Source organism: Taudactylus pleione, unplaced genomic scaffold (assembly GCF_031769625.1).
Source record: "Taudactylus pleione unplaced genomic scaffold, aTauple2 ptg000016l, whole genome shotgun sequence".
In the NCBI taxonomy this organism is placed as follows: domain Eukaryota; kingdom Metazoa; phylum Chordata; class Amphibia; order Anura; family Myobatrachidae; genus Taudactylus; species Taudactylus pleione.
The window spans coordinates 48,296,434-48,320,931 of record NW_028284418.1 but is presented as its reverse complement, the minus strand read 5'-3'; the positions used below and the strand labels follow the sequence as shown (position 1 = coordinate 48,320,931).

Genomic DNA, 24,498 nt, shown 5'->3' with positions numbered 1-24,498 from the left:
CTGAGATAAATAGATTTCAATGTAATCTAATTTATATGACTTAAATTCTGTAGAATAGTAAAACATTTACTTAATCATTGATGTACAGTACGGGGATGGCTGCCAGACAGGCACAACCATGCCCCATTGTAAAGAGTGTCCTGGCATTCACAACGGGATGGGGCTTCGCCACCTTGTATCAGTACCCAAAATATATTTTTTGTTCCTTGTTATGTGCACATTGTTAGTATATTACCCAACAAATATACTTGTACATTTATTCTATGATTTGTAACTCACATAGAGAAGCCAGATAGTCACGTGTTAATTCAGGTGTGGTTTGATGATATGCACTACTAAAGTGCTGGTTTTTAGAAGTGGAGCTGCTGCCCATAGCAACCAATCAGATTCTAGCTATTATCTTCTAGAAGGTGCTAGATAATTGATAGGTAGAATCTGATTGGTTGCTATGGGCAACAGCTCCACTTCTAGAAACTCGCACTTTAGTAAATATATCCCCCTAGTGTCAGACTGGGGCATGATAGGCCCACCACGGGAATGGTAGGAGTTAAAGCTTAATGGGTGCTGTCAGCTGCAATTGGGGGTGTGGCCATAAACAACAGAGGCTTTACTAGCCATGAGAGTGTGCATGTTCTAGGTCCCTGCTCACCAGGTAACTGACCCTCTAATAGAATAACCATTTTTAATTCCAGTGCACAGTTTGGAACCTGGCCACTAGAGGAGGGAGTGAGCCCTCAGACAGTGGGGCCCACCAGCGATATCCCCTGTACCCCTGTGGGCCTGTACACACCATAAAATATTGTGGACCTGATTTAGGGGTGGACACAGAAGGGGTCGTGGCTGTGTCTATTGGCGGTCGCCTGTCTGCTACTTTATAAAAATGGTGCTACAAAGCCCGTGTGTATGAGCAAGGGCTGAGACGCACGCTTGCAGTGTCTTTGGATGCTGTAATACTGCCTGATGTGTCTTTAGATCCCACCATCGGTTGCACCATCAAAAATTGCAACAGCCCTATGGCAGGTGCAAATTGTTCATCTGAGTATGGCTTCCAAACTGCATGATTGAGCATCTGAATACACAAACACTTTCAGTGACACACCCGTGACACTCCCATAACACACCCAAAAGATGGGCCATCTCCATGTGTCAAGAATGCCCAATACATTTTTAAAACACTTCTGTGCATCTGAAATTGCAACTGCAACTCTGTGCAAACACAGGGTCTGATTCAGCAAGGAACGCAGTTGCTCATACGCACGCAATTGTTGCGTTCTCCGCATGCATATGCATCGCAGTGCGCACACTAGACACTGTGATCGGGACTGCAATCGCAGACGCTATGCAGATCCATGGCAGAGTGATTGACAGGAAGTGCCATTTGTGAGTGGTGATGGGGGGTGGTTGGGTGAATGCAGACGTGCCAGTGCGTTTCAACCGAATTGTAGGGGCGTGCATAAATTAGCCACTGCAATACCATATGCAGCCTGAGGCCTCATAGCGTGCGCTGAAGTAAGCAATTCCTGAGTGAGGTCTGACCTGCATTACCGATTGTTTCGCTATGTTGAAAAAGATGTATGTCTATATATGTGATGTATTTTTATGTATGTGATTCTATAAATGTACAGTATGTCTATGTATGTGATTCTATAGATGTATGTCTATGTATGTGATTCTATAGATGTATGTTTATGTATGTGATTCTATAGATGTATGTTTATGTATGTGATTCTATAGATGTATGTCTGTGTATGTGATTCTATAGATGTATGTGATTCTATATATGTATGTTTATGTATGTGATTCTATATATGTATGTTTATGTAAGTGATTCTATAGATGTATGTCTGTGTATGTGATTCTATAGATGTATTTTTATGTATGTGATTCTATAGATGTATTTTTATGTATGTGATTCTATAGATGTATGTCTATGTATGTGATTCTATAAATGTATGTCTGTGTATGTGATTATATAGATGTATGTGATTCTATATATGCATGTCTGTCTATGTGATTCTATAGATGCATATCTATGTATGTGATTCTATAGATGCATATCTATGTATGTGATTCTATAGATATGTCTATGTATGTGATTCTATAGATGTATGTCTGTGTATGTGATTCTATAGATGTATGTCTGCGTATGTGATTCTATAGATATTTGTCTGTGTATGTGATTCTATACATGTATGTCTATGTAAGTGATTCTATAGCTGTATGTCTATGTATGTGATTCTATAGATGTATTTTTATGTATGTGATTCTATAGATGCATGTCTGTGTATGTGATTCTATAGATGTATGTGTATGTTTGTATGTGATTATATAGATGTATGTCTATGTATGTGATTCTATAGATGTATGTCTATGTATGTGATTCTATAGATGCATGTCTGTGTATGTGATTATATAGATGCATGTCTGTGTATGTGATTATATAGATGTATGTCTATGTATGTGATTCTATAGATGTATGTCTATGTATGTGATTCTATAGATGTATGTCTGTGTATGTGATTATATAGATGTATGTCTATGTATGTGATTCTATAGATGCATGTCTGTGTATGTGATTCTATAGATGTATGTGTATGTATGTATGTGATTCTATAGAGGTATGTCTATGTATGTGATTCTATAGATGTATTTTTATGTATGTGATTCTATAGATGCATGTCTGTGTATGTGATTCTATAGATATGTATGTATGTGATTCTATAGAGGTATGTCTATGTATGTGATTCTATAGATGTATTTTTATGTATGTGATTCTATAGATGCATGTCTGTGTATGTGATTCTATAGATGTATGTGTATGTATGTATGTGATTCTATAGAGGTATGTCTATGTATGTGATTCTATAGATGTATTTTTATGTATGTGATTCTATAGATGTGTGTGATTCTATAGATGTGTGTATGTGTTTGTATTCCATTGATTAGTGTTGGCTTTTTTATTCAGAGCCGGCCCTAAGCATAGGCAGTATAGACAAATGCTAGGGGAATCTGGAAAATCCTAGGGGAATCTGGGCAGGTTGGACATCTGAGCTCTGCTGTGCCAGCTCTAGGTTTCGGAAGTCCCGGCTGACAGTGGCTGTTCTCCGATGGCATGTACAGGCTTTCCGGCATTGCTGCGCCATTGCCTGTCATATTATACAGTAGGACAGGCAGCAGAAAGCCTGTACAGCCCAATGCCGATCATACAGCTCCTGCAGCTTCTGTCACTTCAGCATCATTCACAGCAGAGAATGCTCCGCGGAGGAGAGAAGCAGAGGGAAGATAGCAAAGGTAAGTAAATTATGAGTGCTTGTTAATCTTGCATAGGGCATCAAATTGGTCAGGGTCAGCCCTGGCTCTGGTTTGACTTCCACTTTTTTTTCCGTAGCAACACAATTTATACATTTGTATGGCAATAAAATTTGCTGAACATTTGCTTAACACCCTTTACGGAGAGCTATCTGTTTCAAAAAAATAACGGTCTTTTTGTTTGGCAATATAAATGCCATATATAGATACAAATCAGCTGGAAACTATTATATAATACTGCTAGATGTCTGTCTTACAGCTGTGTGCAGTAGATAGGCCCCACTAACTCCCTCCCATCACAGCTTTCACTGGCTGCCTGCAGGACACACCCTGCCGGAGGAGGACGAGCCAGCCAACCTCTGTATCCCAGTGCTGCACGGAATGGACGTATCACCCCTGCTGAGCCTGGCACTGAGACCCCCTCCATGTCTCTGCCTGTGTATCATCCTCTCTGCTCAGTGCAGCCTCCTCCCTTTCACCTCAGCACAACTTCCCTCTGCTGTATGTCTTTAGCTTCGGCTCTCTCCCTCTCTCAATCGCCCCAGACCCCCCCTGTGTGATGATTGGCTGCTACAGATAACTGGGGGCATTATTGATAAAATAATAGGAAGGGATAAGATAGTGAGGGGTAAAATGTCGGAGGGCAGTTACCAGGAAGCAGTAGAGAGACTACAGGGACAGGTATATTAGGAACCTGAACATAGGGTGGATAAGAGCGATCACCCACAGTTACACAGGGTAGACAGGTGTGCAGGTCGCACAGGCAAAGAGAAAGACAATACAAAGGCAAACACTCCACCTCACCCCCTCTGGAGGCGCTGCAAACTGGCACCTCCCTCAAGCCAGAGGTTTCACAAATCAGCACCCTACATTCCAACCCCTGCCACACCACTGGCCACTCGAATTGACATTCCCCACACCCTCTCACCTGCTGGAGGACTCATAAATTAGCACCTCCTGCACACACCCCATCATTGAAATGCATGTGAGCCGCTCCATTCCCCTTGCACCCCAAACCCTACTTTTAGGATGCAGCTCGCCACCACCCCACCCGATGAAGAGAGTCGAAACTGACCAGCCCCTTCATCCCTGCTGCGCGGGAGAAACATACTGTATAGACCACTCTGAATCCATGACTGTGGGCTGAGCTATCAGCATACGGAAAATCTGGGAAGAACTTGGAGAATTCAGAGAGAACGGGAAAGAGCAATGGGGGAGACTAGAGGAATAGTGGGAGAGAGAAGGGAAGAGAAAGGAAACAAAATATCTGCACAATAGCCAACGACGTTGGGAATGGCTAAATACTAATAATGTATAACTTGGCATTTACCAAGCGTGGGCTTATTTCTTTCCTGTCTTTGTTTCAAAATACTGGCTAATGCGGTCTAGGCTGCTGTATACCAAGCTTATCTAAGGCCTTTATTGTGTGTAATGGGCAATATTTCCAGCATTGCAATGAGCATCTTATTGTGGGGGTGCTGTACTCAGGGGCGCCGAGAGGGGGGGAGCGGGTACAAATTACCCGGGCCCGGGCTTGCTGGAGGGGCCCAGCGGGCCCCCTCTCTTCTACATCACAGCATCGGGAGACTGCTCGCAGCTGCAAAGTGGCAGCTGGAGCAGTGTCCTATGCCTATGGGGGGAGCAATTATGCTGATCGTGCCCCCCATTGGCTGCGCGCCGGACTGAGGGGCTCACAGCGCCCCCCTCCCAGCGTGCAGCGCCGCTGCTAAATTGTTTTTTTTTCTGTGTTTTCTTTTTCTAGGGGGCGTGGTCATGCTTCCCGCGATTAGACCACGCCCCCTGTCATCCGGGCCCAGCGCGGCTCTTGGCGGCCCTGGCTGTGCTGAGAATTTCCTGGACTCTACACAAGTGTGTTTAATCCCTCAAAAAATTGCCAAGGCGGTCATGACTACTTGTCTGTAGAAGCTGTCAGGGGGTGATATTGTAGTTTAAATAATTTGGCAGCTCAGTTTCTCTTATAATCATTTCCGGTGTTGAGATAAATCATTTATAGTTTACAATGTTTATTTGTTTCTACTGTACAGGGTGGGTGTCCCTGATAGAATACTCAATAAAAACTTCTCACTTCAAAGAGGTTATAGTAGACCGCATGAGAGCTGCCATCGATTCCCTTCCGTTCTATAGCAATTAGATGTACCAAATATATTATAGAACTATTGCAACCTAAATAGAATATTGTACCGCAAGGGTACAGGCAACATCTACAAAAAGACAAAGTAAATGTGCATGTCATTAATAATTCAAATAATTTAACCTTCTAGTTCGTAGTTAAGTACAGTATACTATAATAAATAAACCCTTGTGGCTGCTGTATGTCCAGTTCCTGCCACCTCTCTTCATGGGCTGTTATCAGTCAGTATTAGCAGGTGAATAAAATAAGAACAGCACAGGCCATGCTGCCCGACTCATTCCTGAATCCTTTCCGTGTAGGAAAAGCAGGGGGCAATCTAAGGACGTTCATAGCATGTTCCAGTTTTGTATTACACTTATATTTGTATATTCTTTGCATAGGGATAGTCTATAGCTTCCATAATGTTTTTTTTTCTGTATAGTAAATTGTTTTTACAGCAAAGGGGACTTTACTTAACTTCCACAGATTCATACTGTATAGAATATGCAAAACATATACTTCCACAGATTCATACTGTATATAATATGTAAACATATATTTCCACAGATTCCTTCTGTATATAATATGTAAACATATACTTTCACAGATTCATACTGTATATAGTATATAAACATATACTTCCACAGCTTCATACTGTATAGAATATGTAAACATATATTTCCACAGATTCCTTCTGTATATAATATGTAAACATATACTTTCACAGATTCATACTGTATATAATATGTAAACATATACTTCCACAGATTCATACTGTATAGAATATGTAAACATATACTTCCACAGCTTCATACTGTATAGAATATGTAAACATATACTTCCACAGCTTCATACTGTATAGAATATGTAAACATATACTTCCACAGCTTCATACTGTATATAATATGTAAACATATATTTCCACAGATTCCTACTGTATATAATATGTAAACATATACTTCCACAGCTTCATACTGTAAATAATATGTAAACAAATACTTTCACAGATTCATACTGTATATAATATGTAAACATATACTTCCACAGATTCATACTGTATAGAATATGTAAACATATATTTCCACAGATTCATACTGTATAGAATATGTAAACATATACTTTCACAGATTCATACTGTATAGAATATGTAAACATATACCTTTACAGATTCATACTGTATAGAATATGTAAACATATGCTTCCACAGATTCATACTGTATATAATATGTAAACATATATTTCCACAGATTCCTTCTGTATATAATATGTAAACATATACTTTCACAGATTCATACTGTATATAATATGTAAACATATACTTCCACAGCTTCATACTGTATAGAATATGTAAACATATACTTCCACAGCTTCATACTGTATAGAATATGTAAACATATATTTCCACAGATTCCTACAGTATAGAATATGTAAACATATATTTCCACAGATTCCTACAGTATAGAATATGTAAACATATATTTCCACAGATTCCTACTGTATATAATATGTAAACATATACTTCCACAGCTTCATACTGTATATAATATGTAAACAAATACTTTCACAGATTCATACTGTATATAATATGTAAACATATACTTCCACAGATTCATACTGTATATAATATGTAAACATATATTTCCACAGATTCATACTGTATAGAATATGTAAACATATACTTTCACAGATTCATACTGTATAGAATATGTAAACATATACTTTCACAGATTCATACTGTATAGAATATGTAAACACATACTTTCACAGATTCCTACAGTATATAATATGTAAACATATATTTCCACAGATTCCTACTGTATATAATATGTAAACATATACTTCCACAGCTTCATACTGTATATAATATGTAAACAAATACTTTCACAGATTCATACTGTATATAATATGTAAACATATACTTCCACAGCTTCATACTGTATAGAATATGTAAACATATACTTCCACAGCTTCATACTGTATATAATATGTAAACATATATTTCCACAGATTCATACTGTATAGAATATGTAAACATATACTTTCACAGATTCATACTGTATAGAATATGTAAACATATACTTCCACAGATTCATACTGTATAGAATATGTAAACATATACTTCCACAGATTCATACTGTATAGAATATGTAAACATATACTTCCACAGATTCATACTGTATAGAATATGTAAACATATATTTCCACAGATTCATACTGTATAGAATATGTAAACACATACTTTCACAGATTCATACTGTATAGAATATGTAAACATATACCTTTACAGATTCATACTGTATAGAATATGTAAACATATGCTTCCACAGATTCATACTGTATATAATATGTAAACATATATTTCCACAGATTCCTTCTGTATATAATATGTAAACATATACTTTCACAGATTCATACTGTATATAATATGTAAACATATACTTCCACAGCTTCATACTGTATAGAATATGTAAACATATACTTCCACAGCTTCATACTGTATAGAATATGTAAACATATATTTCCACAGATTCCTACAGTATAGAATATGTAAACATATATTTCCACAGATTCCTACAGTATAGAATATGTAAACATATATTTCCACAGATTCCTACTGTATATAATATGTAAACATATACTTCCACAGCTTCATACTGTATATAATATGTAAACAAATACTTTCACAGATTCATACTGTATATAATATGTAAACATATACTTCCACAGATTCATACTGTATATAATATGTAAACATATATTTCCACAGATTCATACTGTATAGAATATGTAAACATATACTTTCACAGATTCATACTGTATAGAATATGTAAACATATACTTTCACAGATTCATACTGTATAGAATATGTAAACACATACTTTCACAGATTCCTACAGTATATAATATGTAAACATATATTTCCACAGATTCCTACTGTATATAATATGTAAACATATACTTCCACAGCTTCATACTGTATATAATATGTAAACAAATACTTTCACAGATTCATACTGTATATAATATGTAAACATATACTTCCACAGCTTCATACTGTATAGAATATGTAAACATATACTTCCACAGCTTCATACTGTATATAATATGTAAACATATATTTCCACAGATTCATACTGTATAGAATATGTAAACATATACTTTCACAGATTCATACTGTATAGAATATGTAAACATATACTTCCACAGATTCATACTGTATAGAATATGTAAACATATACTTCCACAGATTCATACTGTATAGAATATGTAAACATATACTTCCACAGATTCATACTGTATAGAATATGTAAACATATACTTTCACAGATTCATACTGTATAGAATATGTAAACACATACTTTCACAGATTCATACTGTATAGAATATGTAAACATATACCTTTACAGATTCATACTGTATAGAATATGTAAACATATGCTTTCACAGATTCATACTGTATATAATATGTAAACATATACTTCCACAGCTTCATACTGTATAGAATATGTAAACATATGCTTTCACAGATTCATACTGTATAGAATATGTAAACATATGCTTTCACAGATTCATACTGTATATAATATGTAAACATATATTTCCACAGATTCATACTGTATAGAATATGTAAACATATACTTTCACAGATTCATACTGTATAGAATATGTAAACATATACTTCCACAGATTCATACTGTATAGAATATGTAAACATATACTTCCACAGATTCATACTGTATATAATATGTAAACATATATTTCCACAGATTCATACTGTATATAATATGTAAACATATACTTTCACAGATTCATACTGTATAGAATATGTAAACATATACTTTCACAGATTCATACTGTATAGAATATGTAAACACATACTTTCACAGATTCATACTGTATAGAATATGTAAACATATACCTTTACAGATTCATACTGTATAGAATATGTAAACATATGCTTTCACAGATTCATACTGTATATAATATGTAAACGTATACTTCCACAGCTTCATACTGTATATAATATGTAAACGTATACTTCCACAGCTTCATACTGTATAGAATATGTAAACATATGCTTTCACAGATTCATACTGTATAGATTATGTAAACATATACTTTCACAGATTCATACTGTATATAATATGTAAACATATACTTCCACAGCTTCATACTGTATATAATATGTAAACCATACTTGCCTACTTTTGAAAAAGCATTTCAGGGAGACTGTGAAAGCAGCACCTATGAGCGCAGCGGTAAAGTGGGCGTGTACTGTTACATCTGAGAGACGTGTCATAACATTGATTTACATCCAAATGTAAATGAGCCCCAAAGCAGTTAGTAAGATCTACTTGTTGATGAAAACACACTGATACTTCTCAGAAAATGCATGTAACCATAGGGATCATTGGCCCTCATTCAGAGCCGCACGTTACCAACAGTACGCTCGTTGCGTTCCGATGTTGACTAACCGCGCATGCGTCGGTGTTACACTGCGCATGTGCGTACGGCAGATTGCGAGCTTTTTTTCTGTCGTTCCTAAAATAGCGTACAGGAAGTGACATGTCAAATGTGATTGACAGAACAGGGCGTTTTTGGGTGTTGACGGGGGTGGAGATGGAAAAACGCAGGCGTGGCGAGGCGTTTTTGGGGCGTACATACATTAGCAGATGCGAACGTCAAATGTGTTCGGACCGTCACATACGTCACTGGAACATCCTCTTTCCCTTCAAAATGCTCGCACAGTTTAGGGTCTGGATTACTCGACCACATTGGCAATGGCCTTCTCCTCCGTCCCGGGACTCCATGATGTTGCAGCGATTAATCACGGGTGGTCACAAAAGCAATTAGTGTTGTATTGAAAACCGGCTTGGTATGTGTTTGGAAAGCAGTTTATTGGGATAGCACAAAACCGTACGCAGGTGGAAATCATACCTGCTAATGTCAGGATTACACAATCAATTGGCGTACATTTTTTGGGGTTTTTTTTGGCCTCAATTTGTTGTTTATGGCCTATTGTGACAATAATGTCATCATGTTTTAATTAGCTCCCCTTTTTTTTATTAATGTGGAATTTGCATCGTTATGTGATTTTTTAAACGTTCCTTCAAGAGGCCTTTTTTTTAAAAAAATGAAATGGTTTTTGGTGTCCTTTTTTGCCTTTAGGGCCAGGATTAAATGTAACCCATTTGTACAATAATGTCACAATACAATGTCAGATTTTTAACATAAATTTATTGGTTAAACACAAACCAATTGGCCTAATATTTTGTTTTGTTTTTTTCTGGCAAAGATACTTTTTATCAAAAATAAATAATCAATAACTGCTAACATAAACGTACAAAAATAAATTAAAAACATTTCACAAGAAAGGAGAGGGAAGTTTTGACCAGAAAGGAATATGAGCCAAGCACAGAAGGAGTGTGGGAAAAGTCGCCATTGCTGTCACCGTTTTTTCGCCCGTTTGGATGGGGGAGGGTGGGCGCCAGACCGGGTCCGGGATGCCATCGGGCTGGCCTGTCCAGAGGCAGATGTTGTGGCCTCTGGACTAGGCACAGGGCTAGGCACATTTGGAGGATTGGCTGATGTTGTGCCAGAGGTGGAGGATCCTGATGTTCCAGCAGGAAGGGAGATCGGCTCCACCATGTGCTGGCGAACGAGCTGCTCCAGGGCATCGGCGATGCGGATGTTGGCCCTGGTATTTTCCGCCAGGGCCTGACCAATGGTCACGTTGGCCGCAGCATTTTGCTCCAGGGCCTCAGCCACCCGTATCAGACTGGCGACCATCCTCTGCAGAATCTCCGTATGGAAATCCGATTTTAAATTGAGTTCTGTGAGGAGGCCCACTGCCTGCGAGGGGGCACGCCCTGGACTGGCTTCTGCAGGGTCCTCAGCCGGATGTACTGGTTCCTCCCCTGCAGAGCCAGCAGAAATTCTGCGGCCAAGGCTTCCCTCTGGAGCAGACTCATCCGCCTGTGTCTCTGTTGGAAAAATGAGAAAAGAGTCACATTAGAATCTACATATTGGCACAATAGCATTTCAGAGTTGGTGACATCACAATACTTACCTGGGCCAACATGAGGAGCCGCAAAGTCTGGCATGTCCGTATCCATGTTGGACACGCCAAACACCTCCACAGGCTGCACACACCCCTGTGCCAGCTCTTCTAAATCCGTCAACTCCAATGACACAGGGGTGGGACCCCCACCTGTCCCCCTTGCATGCCTAGCCCTGTCCGTGAGTTGTTGCTTTAGGCGATATTTGAAGTCGCCCCATCTGTGGGGAAAAATGGAAGCCATTATCCTTTGGTTTAAAATGGGGTTTGTTTTTAGGGGGGGCAAGGGTTTACTTACCGCCGTTTGACATCCCGGGCTAGACGGACATAATCACCCACTCTATTGACAGCAACGGCTACCTCTTCCCACATTCTCCACTTCTGGCTTAGACTCATATTCCTGTCTGCCTGTGGCAGGATGTCCACACACTTCTGGATCAAAACCTCCATCTCCTTTCTTGTGAAATGTGGCTGCCTTTTTTTTTTGGCCGCTTTGGCCGGAATACTGGGCCCAGCAGCCTCTTCCATGTCATCCTCCTCACCTATTTGTGTAAATTTACAGAATTCACAAAATCACAACTTGCCTAATCTTATGTTTCAAATTAATCATTGATAGAAAATGCATGAAAGACTTACCGCCTGACTCTTGGGCATTTTTTCCATGGTCTGTCGCCATGTCTGAGGTCCAAACAAGAAATACACCAGAATTTGAATGTGTTTTCGTGACGTATTTATACATGCGTCCTTATTTTGCGGCCGCATCATTGATTGTGCGGCCCTATGATCCCTCCTTAATTTGTGCGGGAAACGAAACACTATTTATGGCTTGGTGTGTCTCAAGTCGAGGTGGCGTTTTTGGATTGTTGGAGGTTATCTTGGCTGGAGTTTATTGATTGCGTAGAAAGCAGTTGGCGGTTGGAGATTCGTTTGTTGGTTAGATTTGCGTTTTTTTTTCCGTTATCTTTGTTGGTTTATATTTTTGGGACCTCATTTCTTGATTTGGTAAGTTTTATGAAGTCTAACTTTTGTTCAGTTGTTGTTTCATTGTGTTTCGTATATTTTGTAATTTTTGGATCCCTAATTTTTTCTATTTTAGATTTTGTTTATTTTCGACCCCAAAGACCTTTTGATTTTGCATCTTAGATATTTGCTCTTGGTAAGTCCATTTTTTATCTTGTATTAGCGAACTAATTAGCGCATTTTTAGTAGTTACTCTTGTGACTTGTATTAGCGAACTAATTAGCGCATTTTTAGTAGTTACTCTTGTGACTTGTATTAGCGAACTAATTAGCGCATTTTAAACAGCTTAATAATCATTCTAACTTTTTGGTGGTTTATCTTTCGCTTTTTGAACCAACATTTCGACCCGTTTTGATGTACTGTGTTAAATGACGCTTTGCGGTTTTGCTAAATGGGTGTTTGGCATATTTTAACTTTGGTCTAGCACAAAATTTTTAAACAAAAATGCCCAGAGTGAAATGTGTCAAGTAATTTTGGTGTTTATTTTCAGTTTGGACGTATCATGACAATACCCCGGCATGTAAGCAGCAATGGATGGTATCATCAAGCTAAGTTGTTTTAATATAGTTTTGGGGTGGGTCAAAAGCCTTACTTTGAAATCTTTGAATTTCAGGTTGATCTGGGGCGGATTGTTCTGGCCATGCTCCCGGAAGCCGACCAACCTCAATCTCATCCCAGGCATAGGCATCGTAGGCATGCAAGGCCCCAGATATTTCGAACACGTGTCACCCTTTTTGGAATGCCCGATGATGAGGTTTTAAGATGCTACCGTCTACCTCCCAAAATCATCATAGACACTCTCTCATTAATAGAAAGTGATCTTGAGCGGCAAATTGACAGTCCAACAGCAATACCACCACTGACGCAATTTATGGCGGTGTTACATTTCTGTGCCTCAGGATCATTTCAAACAATGGTGGGAATAGTGGCGGGCATCTCCCAATCCTCCTTTTCCCGGATCCTGAGGGCAGTGATGGAGGCACTTTTCAAGCACCTCCATCATTTTATTCAAATGTCTTTGGATATGGGTGCCCTTAGTGTGGCCAAGGCCAATTTTTACCAAATAGCTGGCTTCCCACACATCATAGGGGTTGTGGATGGTACTCACATACCACTTCAGCCTCCAGCACGGCTGGAGGCCATATTTCGAAACAGGAAACACTATCACTCCCTGAATGTAATGGTGGTATGTGATGCCTCCCTCCAGATCCTGTCCCTGAATGCAAAATTACCAGGAAGTGCACATGACTCCTTCGTCATCCGGCAATCAGGGATATGGCACAAATTAAACAACCTACAAGCTGGTGATGCGTGGCTTCTGGGTAAGTGGAGACCTTTAGTACATAACAATGTTAAGCTTGATACACAGTGTTCCTGATGTTGTCTCTTATTTTTCACAGGAGACAGTGGATACCCTTGCATGTCCTGGCTGCTCACTCCTTATTTGGCTCCCACACCAGGCCCACAAAGTGAGTATAATTCCGCACTTACAGCCACCAGGCAAGTGGTGGAGCGCTGTATCGGCCTTTTAAAAGGCCGATTCAGATGCCTCCACCGCTCTGGTGGCGAGCTCATGTATTTGCCGGATATGGTGTCGAAAATTGTGGTCCTGTGTGGGATATTTCACAACATCGCCATAAGGAGTGGTGTCCCAATGCAGCCAGAGGATGCCTTACCTGAGGATGGCCCCCCCGAGGTTGGTCGGAGGTCAGTATGTGGGGGGGCCATACGCGATGATGTGGTGGCCAGATTTTTTAGGTAAGTTTGACCAAAACTACAGTGTTTATACCTAATGTGTTTGTGTTTGTTTGCGAACATCTAATTTATTTTTATTTTTTTCACCATCTTCTGTTTGTTCACAAAATCTTTGCCACTCCAACGCTCACTACTTCCTGCTACCATTACCAAACCTGGATCTGGTGATTTTGGGCATATATTCTGGAACCCATATCGCAACGCCATGTTTGTGGAATCATGTTGGCATGGTCCTTCGTCAACCAGTTCTTGATTGTTTTTTTTATTTAAATATTTTATTTGTATGTGTTGTATTTGAGATTATCACTGTTTTTTTTTTTGGGAGTGACCACTTTGATTTCTCATTTATGTTGTGAATAAATGTTTGGAGAGTGAAATGGTCTTCCTTTTTTTGGACGTTAACAGCAAGTGTAACCAGGTTAACACACTTTACATTTGACTAAGGGGTAATCCAGTACTGACACCAGTTGATGTAAACTGAAATATGTTTTCAGGTTCCCAACCCACACCAAAAGGAAGCCTGTCCAAACCTTTGGATTTTTAAGATTGGCCTAAGCAGCTTGCACACCAACTAGGAACCTGTAAAATGTCGAAATATCTAATTGACACTACACCCAAAAAGGGAAATGACATTGTTACTGTTATGTGTTTCTTGTGGCTGTTTAACATACAAATACAAAACACAATCTAACTTTTAAAAAAGGGAAATCCTTGCAGGAACAGTCTACTTATGTCAGGGAAAACTATTTTTGTTTTGGGAAAAAAAGAATGAGCCAGAACGTATATTAGAACAAAAAAATTTATTTAGAAAACGAAAATAAACAAAAAAAACTACTGGCGAAGGATGCCAGACAGCCGGTCAAGGCCCACAAGAATGCCAATGACATGTTGGCGCATCTGGCCAACACATTCGTCCACCTCTTGTCGACGCCTCTGTTCCTCTGTGGGTGAGAAAAGTGTGTGGATTAATAAAACAATAGGGAATCCACATTAAAAAAACAAAAACACAACGAAATCACTCCTAAACCTAAAAACAAAAAACAAAAAACAAAAAGGGGGTGCTGCCAAAAATACAAGGCCTATGTACAAATTCCCACAGGTGTGATATGTGTATGTTGAAATCAGCAGGAAGAGGTAAAGGCAAACTGCTAAATCACCAAAAGTAAACCAAACAAGCACGAATAAAGGCACGACACATGATTACATACAAACAGTTTGTGGTTAAAAAAAATGTGAAAGAAAAACATACCGGGAGCCAAAACGGGAGCTCCGGAAGTCCCTCCATGTTCTTCCTCGGAGGAGCCTTCATTCCCCAAAGAACGGGGAGGGGTAATGACGGACTCCGGGGAGGGGGTAATTGGAAGAGGGGTGGGTGGAGGAGAGGGGGAAGTGGGACGGAGGGGAAGGAGGCCCGACAGTTCCGGGAGAGGGTCTTGGAAGGCTGGGGAGGAGTGGGGTATAGGGGAAATATTTGGGGTGGAGTGTTGGCTGGGGGTTGGGGATAGTGGCCGGGAACGCCGTCTGGCCGGACGGTGACGGCGTAGTCTTGGCTGTCCTCCTAAAATATGTCAAACAAATTGAGGTTAGTTTCTGGGCAAATCCGGGGCCCAAATAAAAAAAAAAAAAACAACAACAAAAAACATGCAAATAGGAGTAGAATGAAAAAAACAGAAATAGAGGGAAAACATGCACACGCAGATATGAGGACAAATAATAAATAGGACAGACAGGAAAACATGCACACGCAGTTTGCCCCACAAACACAAACATGAAAACCACAATACATAACACTTACTTTCCAGGATCTGCATGCGAAAGCATGCCAGCAAGCGGGGCGTTCGCCGTTGCAGGTCTGACCACCTGCGCTCCAGCTGCCCGATGTTGCGGCATACGCGGAGCGCTTCTGCCGGTTGGTGATGGGTGGAGGCTGGCTGGTGATACGGCGATCCATCACCTCCGTAAGCACCAGCAGCTCGCGCCTGGTGAATGCGGAGGCTCTCATGATGGCAATGGAGTTTTTCATACAAAACATTTTTGATAAAGTGTGCAATAAATTTCTGATTGGCTAATGTATTTTGGAAATTAACAGGAGCAATTTTATTGGTTAGTGTATGAGTCATGTGTTCAACAGGGCCAGAAATCTCTGGAGAGTTATGATAGGCTTGATGCAGTGACATGCGTTTGCAAATTTAAATAAAGAAATGAACCCCGGAAAATATGCGAGGATCCACAGCAATAGAACAATTGTTTAATTGTGGTTCACATGTTTTTTGAACAATAAAAGCGAATGTTCCATCCGTACGTATTCTGCGGGTAAACACAAACACGGACAAGAGTAAAGTTTCTTGCATTGTGTTGAAAAAAAAAAAAACAATTAAGCTAATTGATACATTGATTGACATGATACGATTGAGGGAGGTAGGCAGAATAAAGGAGCAGGTAATCGACATCTGACAAGGCCACTTCCGGTTTCACTTGTGTGTGCGTTCCCTTCAAGTCATTTCGGGGATGTACGCTCGCTATTTCGCACGCTCGTTAGTTAGAGGAGGAGTCGCCTGAGTTTAGGGAGGAATTTTAGATGCGAAAGAAAATACGAGCGAGCCATTGAATTTAAATAATTTTGTACGTACGCCTAACGTACGTGCGCCCGCTTGCGAGTGGGTCTGAATGAGGGCCATTGTGCCTTATAACCAATGCAGGGAAATTATACTAATGATCCCATTTGAATGTATATATCTGTTTTTTCTTTAATATAACAGTGTCATAATGGGGGTAAGGTGAAATGAGGGAGATTGCTAGACAATGAGGGAGAGTTGGTAAGTATGATGTAAACATATACTTTCACAGATTCATACTGTATATGTAAACATATATTTCCACAGATTCATGCTGTAATATGTAAACATATACTTTCACATATTCTTCATATGTAAAATTTAAACATTTTGTACATTATAAAATTCATATGTAACATGTAAGCATTTTATACATACACAGATTTATATGTACACATAATACTTTCACAGATTCATATGTAATATGAAAGACTGTTATACGTTCACAAATTCTTATGTAAACTGTACATTTATATTTATTCACAGTTATATGTAATATCTAAAATGTCACACTTTCACAGAATCATAAGGTACTAAGGGCCTGATTCAGCAAGGAACGCAGTTGCTAATACGCACGTAATCGGCCGATTGTTGTGTACTGCACATGTGTATGCCTCGCAGTGCATGTGCGTGAACTTGCCGATGCGATCGGGATTGAGATCGCAGTGACTACGCAGACACATCGCAGAGTGATTGACAGGAAGTGCCGTTTGGGGGTGGTGACGGGGGTGGTCGGAGAAAAGCAGGCGTGCCAGTGCGTTTGAACGCCATTGCAGGGGCGTCCATAAATTATCCACTGCGATACCTTACGCAGCCTGAGGCCTCATAGCGTGCGTGGAAGTTAGCAATTTCTGAGTAAGGTCAGAGCTTGTGCAAGTGTGTGTGAGGCTGCGATGGTACTCCATGTTACCGATGGCTTCACAGTCTTGCTAAACATTACAGATGTGTGTAAGATAAAGTGGACGTTCCTGTGTAGTGCTGCGATGGCATAGCGATCGCAATGAATTAGCACACTATCGCAGTTCAACTGCGTGCGTAATCACTATTGCATTCGCAGTTGCGATCTGTAATGAATCAGGCCTTATGTAAACACTTTATACAGTCACCGATTTATAGGTAAGAAGCCCCATTCCTGGCACACATGATAAGCACCGAAGGAACACTGGGAGCAAGAAGATGGGTGCCGAGCTTGTTATAAGGCAGAAAAGTGTAATGTGCTGACTCTTCAGGGTTGCCGTTGGGTTAACAACCATTCTTAACCCTCAGTCTTGCACCCTTTCAACAGTCGTACCCCTCTCATTACAGCCCTGATACTGCCTATGAGGAACACACCAGCAGTACAAACTGTGAGTAAAAGATTAGCTTACAGCAGACTTGGATGCAGCATGTCTTATTGCCTTGAATCCATGTTGGATAAGCGTTCACTGAAAATAGGCCTCCATAATCATTTAAAGAGATTGAAGTCATATGATGGACTGGTAGTAACTGGTTGGTGTTCTTGCTGAATGCAGTACAGGGAAATGCCTATAACAAGACAGATAGGCAGCAATCTGGAGTAGAACACCGGCAGTAGTAACTGTAGTGACAGAGATTTCTACACGTCACTGGCTCATTGATCTTCGCTGTTTACTGCTTACCATATGCTGTCTGCTCTAATGCTGCCCTACTTTGTCTGTGCAATATGCGGCCCATACAATATAATAAGCATAATCCATTAAAGGACTGAAGCAGTTAATGAATCTATTTAATTACTGTACGAGTAATGGGTAGTTATACATTAATTATGTAAAAGGTTGTCTTCCAACATAATGTCAGTGACTTGTTTGACAGGTTGTTTAAACTGGAATCGGTATCTAGATTCTGATTATTAAACAGTAACATAACTCCTCCTTTCCACACTACCCTGATAATAGAGAAAATAATAGAGGAAAGGAAGTACTAATGTTTTTATTTATTTTTTGTGTGGAAAATTTCATACCAATGTGATCAATGTATCATTTTCTTGTTAAAATGATTCTCTTGTCCCATACAGGATATCAGGGCTGCTGATACATTCTTTGTGCCCAATTACTGAGAGGGTTGTAGCCAAATCCAGGAGGCATGGAGGCGCCCCCTCTGCTGCACCGCACACTACAGAGGGAGACATTTGTTCCTCTCAGCAGCTGGACCGGGCCCCTCCAACAGACCTAGGCCCGGCCCGGGTAAGTACTAATTAGTAACTGCCCCCACCCCCTTCCTTCCCGGCGACCCTGCAGGATATGTTGTGTATTGTTGGAGGCTGGTGAAAAGGACTCTCGTCCCTCTGCTCATCACCAAAAGGTGGAAAGACGCGTCACTAAAGTTGAGAACAATTTGTTCTATGGGTGTGGATTAACAGATAGACAGTAAAAAGGTTGATCGTGTCTAGATCAGGGATGGGGAACCTCAGGCCCGAGTGCCATATAAAACCCCCGTAATTGTTTGGTCTGGTCCTCAGAGCTTTTTTCTGCTAGCCTTATCTGGCTAGCAGGGTGTCTAGAATGGCACCCTGCAGCCAGAATCTATGCAGCAGTGCTACCTGCGGCGTCCTTAGGATGCTTCAGATGGTCACACCATTGCCCTTACAGCTCCCACTGCTGTAATCACTGGCGATTGTGGCCATACCCCATGTGACATCACACGGAGGGGGCGTGGCCTGCATATAATGTTATATATATATCAAATTGGCCCTCGGCAGAAAAAAGGTTCCCCACCCCTTGTCTAGATAGTCACCAGATGTTAGACAGTCAATAGGTCGACAGGGGCAAAAGGTTGTCACACTAAAGGTCAACATGCAAGAAGATTGACATGTACAAATGGTCGACATGTAAAAATGGTTGACTCAAAAATGGTCGACACGTGAATATTATTATTTTTTTTTAGCCCTAATCTTCACCCTAACCCTCCCTCTTGGTGCCTAACCCTAACCGTCGGGGTAAGTGCCTAACCCTAATCCTCCGTTAAGTGCCTAACCCTAATCCTCCGGTAAGTGCCTAACCTCAATCCTGAAAAAAAAAGTGTCGTCCATTTTGTGTCTACCCTTTTTGTGTCGACATTTGACCCTATGGACCATCTGTACCTGTTGACCTTCTTACATGTCGACCATTAGTGTGTCGACATTTTGCCCCAGTTGACATATTGATTGTCTAACATCTGGTGTCTATCTAGACATTGGTGATCTTTTTACTGTCTATCTGTAGTTCGAAACCCTTGTTCTATATCCTAAACTATCTGTGTTCATACACCGAATTCCTGCTTTGTGGGTTGAGAAGGTACATAGAAGAATTCGGAAATAAGGTAAAATAAATTGCATAGTCTGCGTAGATATTTGCTGTCTTTTAAATAACTTTATTAATATTTAAACATTTTAGTCAAAATTGTATAGCTCAGTGTTATAAAATTCACCATTTACTGTTCCTGTGCAGACTAATGGTGCATACACACGGTCAGATTTTTCTTGAGATCTGAACGATAACGATTTAAAAAATCGTTCAATCGTTCATATCTGAAGGAAAATCTGACATGTCTGAACGATGAACGATGCGTGTTCCCGATGGTCAGATAACGATATCTGACATCTGATGTGTTTGCAGTCAGATTTGGACGATTCCATTCATTTTAATGCAGTCAAAAATCATTCATAGTTCAAATCGTTCAAATCGTTGGTCAAATCGTTCATCAAATCATTCAGATCATTCAAATCGTTCAATCGTTCATCTGACACATCTGACAAATCTGACCGTGTGTATGCTCCATTATGGTGCATACACACGATCTGATTTTTCCTCAGATCTGAACGATAACAATTTTAAAAATCGTTCGTATCTGAAAGTAAAAACTGACATGTGTGTAATAATGAACGATGAACGATGCACGTTCCCGTTTGTCAGATAACGATATCTGACATCTGATGTGTTTGCAGTCAGTTTTGTACGATTTCCATTAATTTTAATACGTTTAATACGTTTAAATCATTTTAAATCGTTCATGCGTTCGAAAATCGTTCGAAAACGTTCAGTCGTTCAATCGTTCATCTGCCATATCTGACCATGTGTATGCACCTTTACTGAACAGGTTAATTAGCACATGAAAACACTGAGTCAGCCACACAGACAATAGTCACTGGCCATCTCAAAGGCTCAAGCTGCATACACACACAACGATTTTGTTACCAACGATTTTATGAACGATTTTCTGTCAGATTATCTGTCAGATTTTTTAAAGTGTAATGAACGATTTTTTTGAACTACAAACGATTTTTGCATATTCCCTTAATGAAAATCGTTCAGTTGGTCAGTCTGACTGAACTACAAACTACAAACTACAAACGTGAACGCGCATGAATGATAATCGTTCATCATTTTAACTTAGAAAGTGAACGATTTTTTCAACGACTGAACGATAAATGATATCGTTAACGATAATCGTTCAAAAAATCGTTGTGTGTATGCACCTTTTAAACCTTTTTGTTTTTGTTTTTTTCTTAGTACGTTTAATAGAAATATCTGATATAAAGGTATCAACAAAACTGTATGCTTGATGTGTGCATGGCGTTCAAACCACCATATAAATAGGAAATTGTCCTTGGTGAAGGTAGTCGCACTATATATACAGTTTTTGGTATATGCGAATGTCCGCAGCAAATCATGATATAGATAGAGTAAAATAGTGTTAGGGAATGCAAACAGGGGATCAAAATACTGCACCCCAATTTGCAACATTTTAAAAGGTTGCAACAAGAGGAGCGAAAGGATTGCTTTTCAGGAACGGCATTTGATAAGTATGAGACTATTATAATTCAATAAGCACAAAAGGTGAATATCGGGGAGTTAATGAGCCTGTACCATTTCTAATTTAAACAATACATAGTGAGTGCATTATTGTGTGTAGAAAACTCATTAGGACAATAGGTCGATCATGGGTTTGCACCGTTAGGACAAGAGGTCGGTCACGGTGGGGCTTCGCTGACGAGCAGCTAAGGACTGTCTGTATTGGTATAAACATACCTACCTGTGTGTATGGGAAGCCGTTAGGCCAAGAAGTCGGTAATGGTACGGCCATGGGAGCCAGACAGTCACAGTTTGGAGCCAATAAAGTACAGAAAGGGATGTCAGGAATGGTCAATGGACCACCAACAGCGATTTCCTGTACAGCGCCGACAGGGTCAGATAGATTTATTGTAGGGACAAAATATGGTGTGGACACAACTAAATAGTGTGAGAAGTGGTCAAAAGTGACCAAGGAAAAAAGTTAATGATAAAATCTGTAGAATAAGCTTACGCAAATTCAAATTGCGGCTTAAATACTGTGAATGTTTAGAAATTTGGCAATATGATCGTGAGGAGTGGAGAGGTAAAATGCAAATCAGTAGTGAGGTGACCGAGAGGAAGTTGGTGCATGCACCAAGTGCTCCTCCGCCTCCATATAATAGTGTAGGAAAGAGTACCGGCAAAATTGAAACATTTTTAATTTTTTTGTATTGTCTGTTAATATGTGTAGGGAGGTTCCACAGGAAACAGAAAACAAATCCTCTTTAGTTGCAGCATTGTCTTAAGCTGGGTACACACTGACAGATACATTGGCAATCAATTCATCAGCCAATGTATCTGCTGCCCGTCGGGCAGTGTGTACCAGCAATATGTCGGTGAACGTCGGCGTTCACCAACATATCGCATTGGCTGTGCTCCACAGCCGATGGACAGATATGTCTGCAGCCATATCTGTCCATCAGCAGGTGTGTACGGACGGTCGTCAGAACGCCCATACACACACAGCGGCAGCCATGAGGAGGGGGGGCAGGACGCACCCCCCGCCCACCAGGACATGCCCCCTGGTCACAGGGACCTGCGGGCAGGCACAGATGATGGTTGTTCAGTGTGTACGAACAACCATAATCTGAAGACATATCTGTATAGTGGGTACCCACCTTTAGATGTTGTAGTTATACGTGGCCTGGCATGGGCTGGGAAGGGGCTGGGTCAAATTGTCTGCTCAGCCTGGCTGCCATTGCTGAACCATGAGGTAGAGAGATAATCCCTAGTGTGTTAGAAGACCAGGGTAATATAGGGTTACATCCGGGGAGTACTATTGTGGTCCCTAGTGGTAAAATCAGATAGGGATGGAATTGTACCTGTATGTGATATCACAATATAATGCCTTTGGAGTAGAACATAATTATTATTTATTAAAGGTGTGAGAAATGTGCACTACAGGGAAGTGACAGTAGCAGTATTAATGGTTGGACTCAGAGAGCAGTTAAAGGCCAGACTCCAAACTTAAAATTTTAAATTAAAAGGGGTATGGCAGTGGTCACTCCTAAAGCGTCTGCGATTAATCACACTTATATATAGAAATATAGGGGAGGGATACACATACAACACACATAGTCAGAACCAAAGTGATGTTGGAACTAAGCCACATGTAGCTTATGATAACGCATAGAATGACAATGCAATGTGACATCATGTACCTGGAGCAAAGTGTAAATATGACCATGTGATACATTATTACCTATCCTAGTCAGGGTGTGAACACACATTGTATACTAATCACCAGGTATGCATGTACACAGCAGCAGCGGAAGTTTACCAATGATAAATGAAACTATTTTGGCCATGGGAGTAACAGGAGAAGTGCATCAATATTCTTCCCACAAAGGCTAATGATGCACCAGACTGTTATAGACATTATTCCAATAACGGTAGAAAAGAAAATAGTTTTGAAAATACCCAGTTCCCTATGAACTAAAGATGGTCAGGACTCTGGATTGAGGGCAAAAGGTACTGTAACACCCATAACTGATTATACATTTGGGATCAAAAGGGAATAAATTAATGAGTCAATTCCCCATAGGGCCCATTCCAGTGGTCATATTTAATGTAATTTTTTATTTTTCTAGCTTATATTTCTTTTCCTGCTATCACTGACCTCTACCCTGCTTTATTCTCTGTACATCTTCATCCTGACTGTTTGTGCTAGTGCCCCAAAGGTTCAGTAATAGCCAAAGTATCTTTCCACAAGTCTAAAGTGACTGTTTTAATCTTTTTAACTAAGTTATGTATCCATCCTTAGTCATATGGATGAGTTATTGTTATGTTCATTATTGTCTTCTTTACCTGACACTAAAACAATTGTTTCATCTCTTGCAAGCAGGACACTAGATAAGCTGGCCATACATCAGACCAACTTTCCTCCAAACATCCAACTGACCAAACATCCAACTTGTCTGTCCAACTAAAACGATGCTCCACAAATAACCAACATTTTCATCAGACCAGCCAACCAGCCAACCAGCCAACCAGCCAACCAGCCAACATTTTCAGCACACCAGAAAACTGCTCTCCAACTTGTGATCTCACAGAAGTAGGCGGGAAGGTTCTATCTATTTCTGCATGATTTGAATAAAACATGTTTGCATGTCTATTTATTATTGTAAATTGTTAATATGTACCCTTTGGATTACTTCTGGACAGCAAGACCAAGTAAATGTAAAATAAATTACGGATTAAAGTAATGCATGCGCAGTGTGCATCAAGGACCCAAACCAGAAAGCGGTGTGATAGCATAAGCTATCACGCTGCTTCCAGCTCTTC

The 24,498-nt window shown here is 40.0% G+C and overlaps 1 long non-coding RNA gene across 1 annotated transcript; it reads left to right on the top strand.

The window, feature by feature from the left end:
• Positions 1–595: 595 nt before the first annotated feature.
• LOC148542022 (uncharacterized) lies at positions 596–24,498 on the top strand. Its single transcript, XR_015878522.1, has 3 exons — positions 596–652; positions 18,921–19,089; positions 24,059–24,498. It is a non-coding gene; the product is annotated as an uncharacterized LOC148542022 (long non-coding RNA).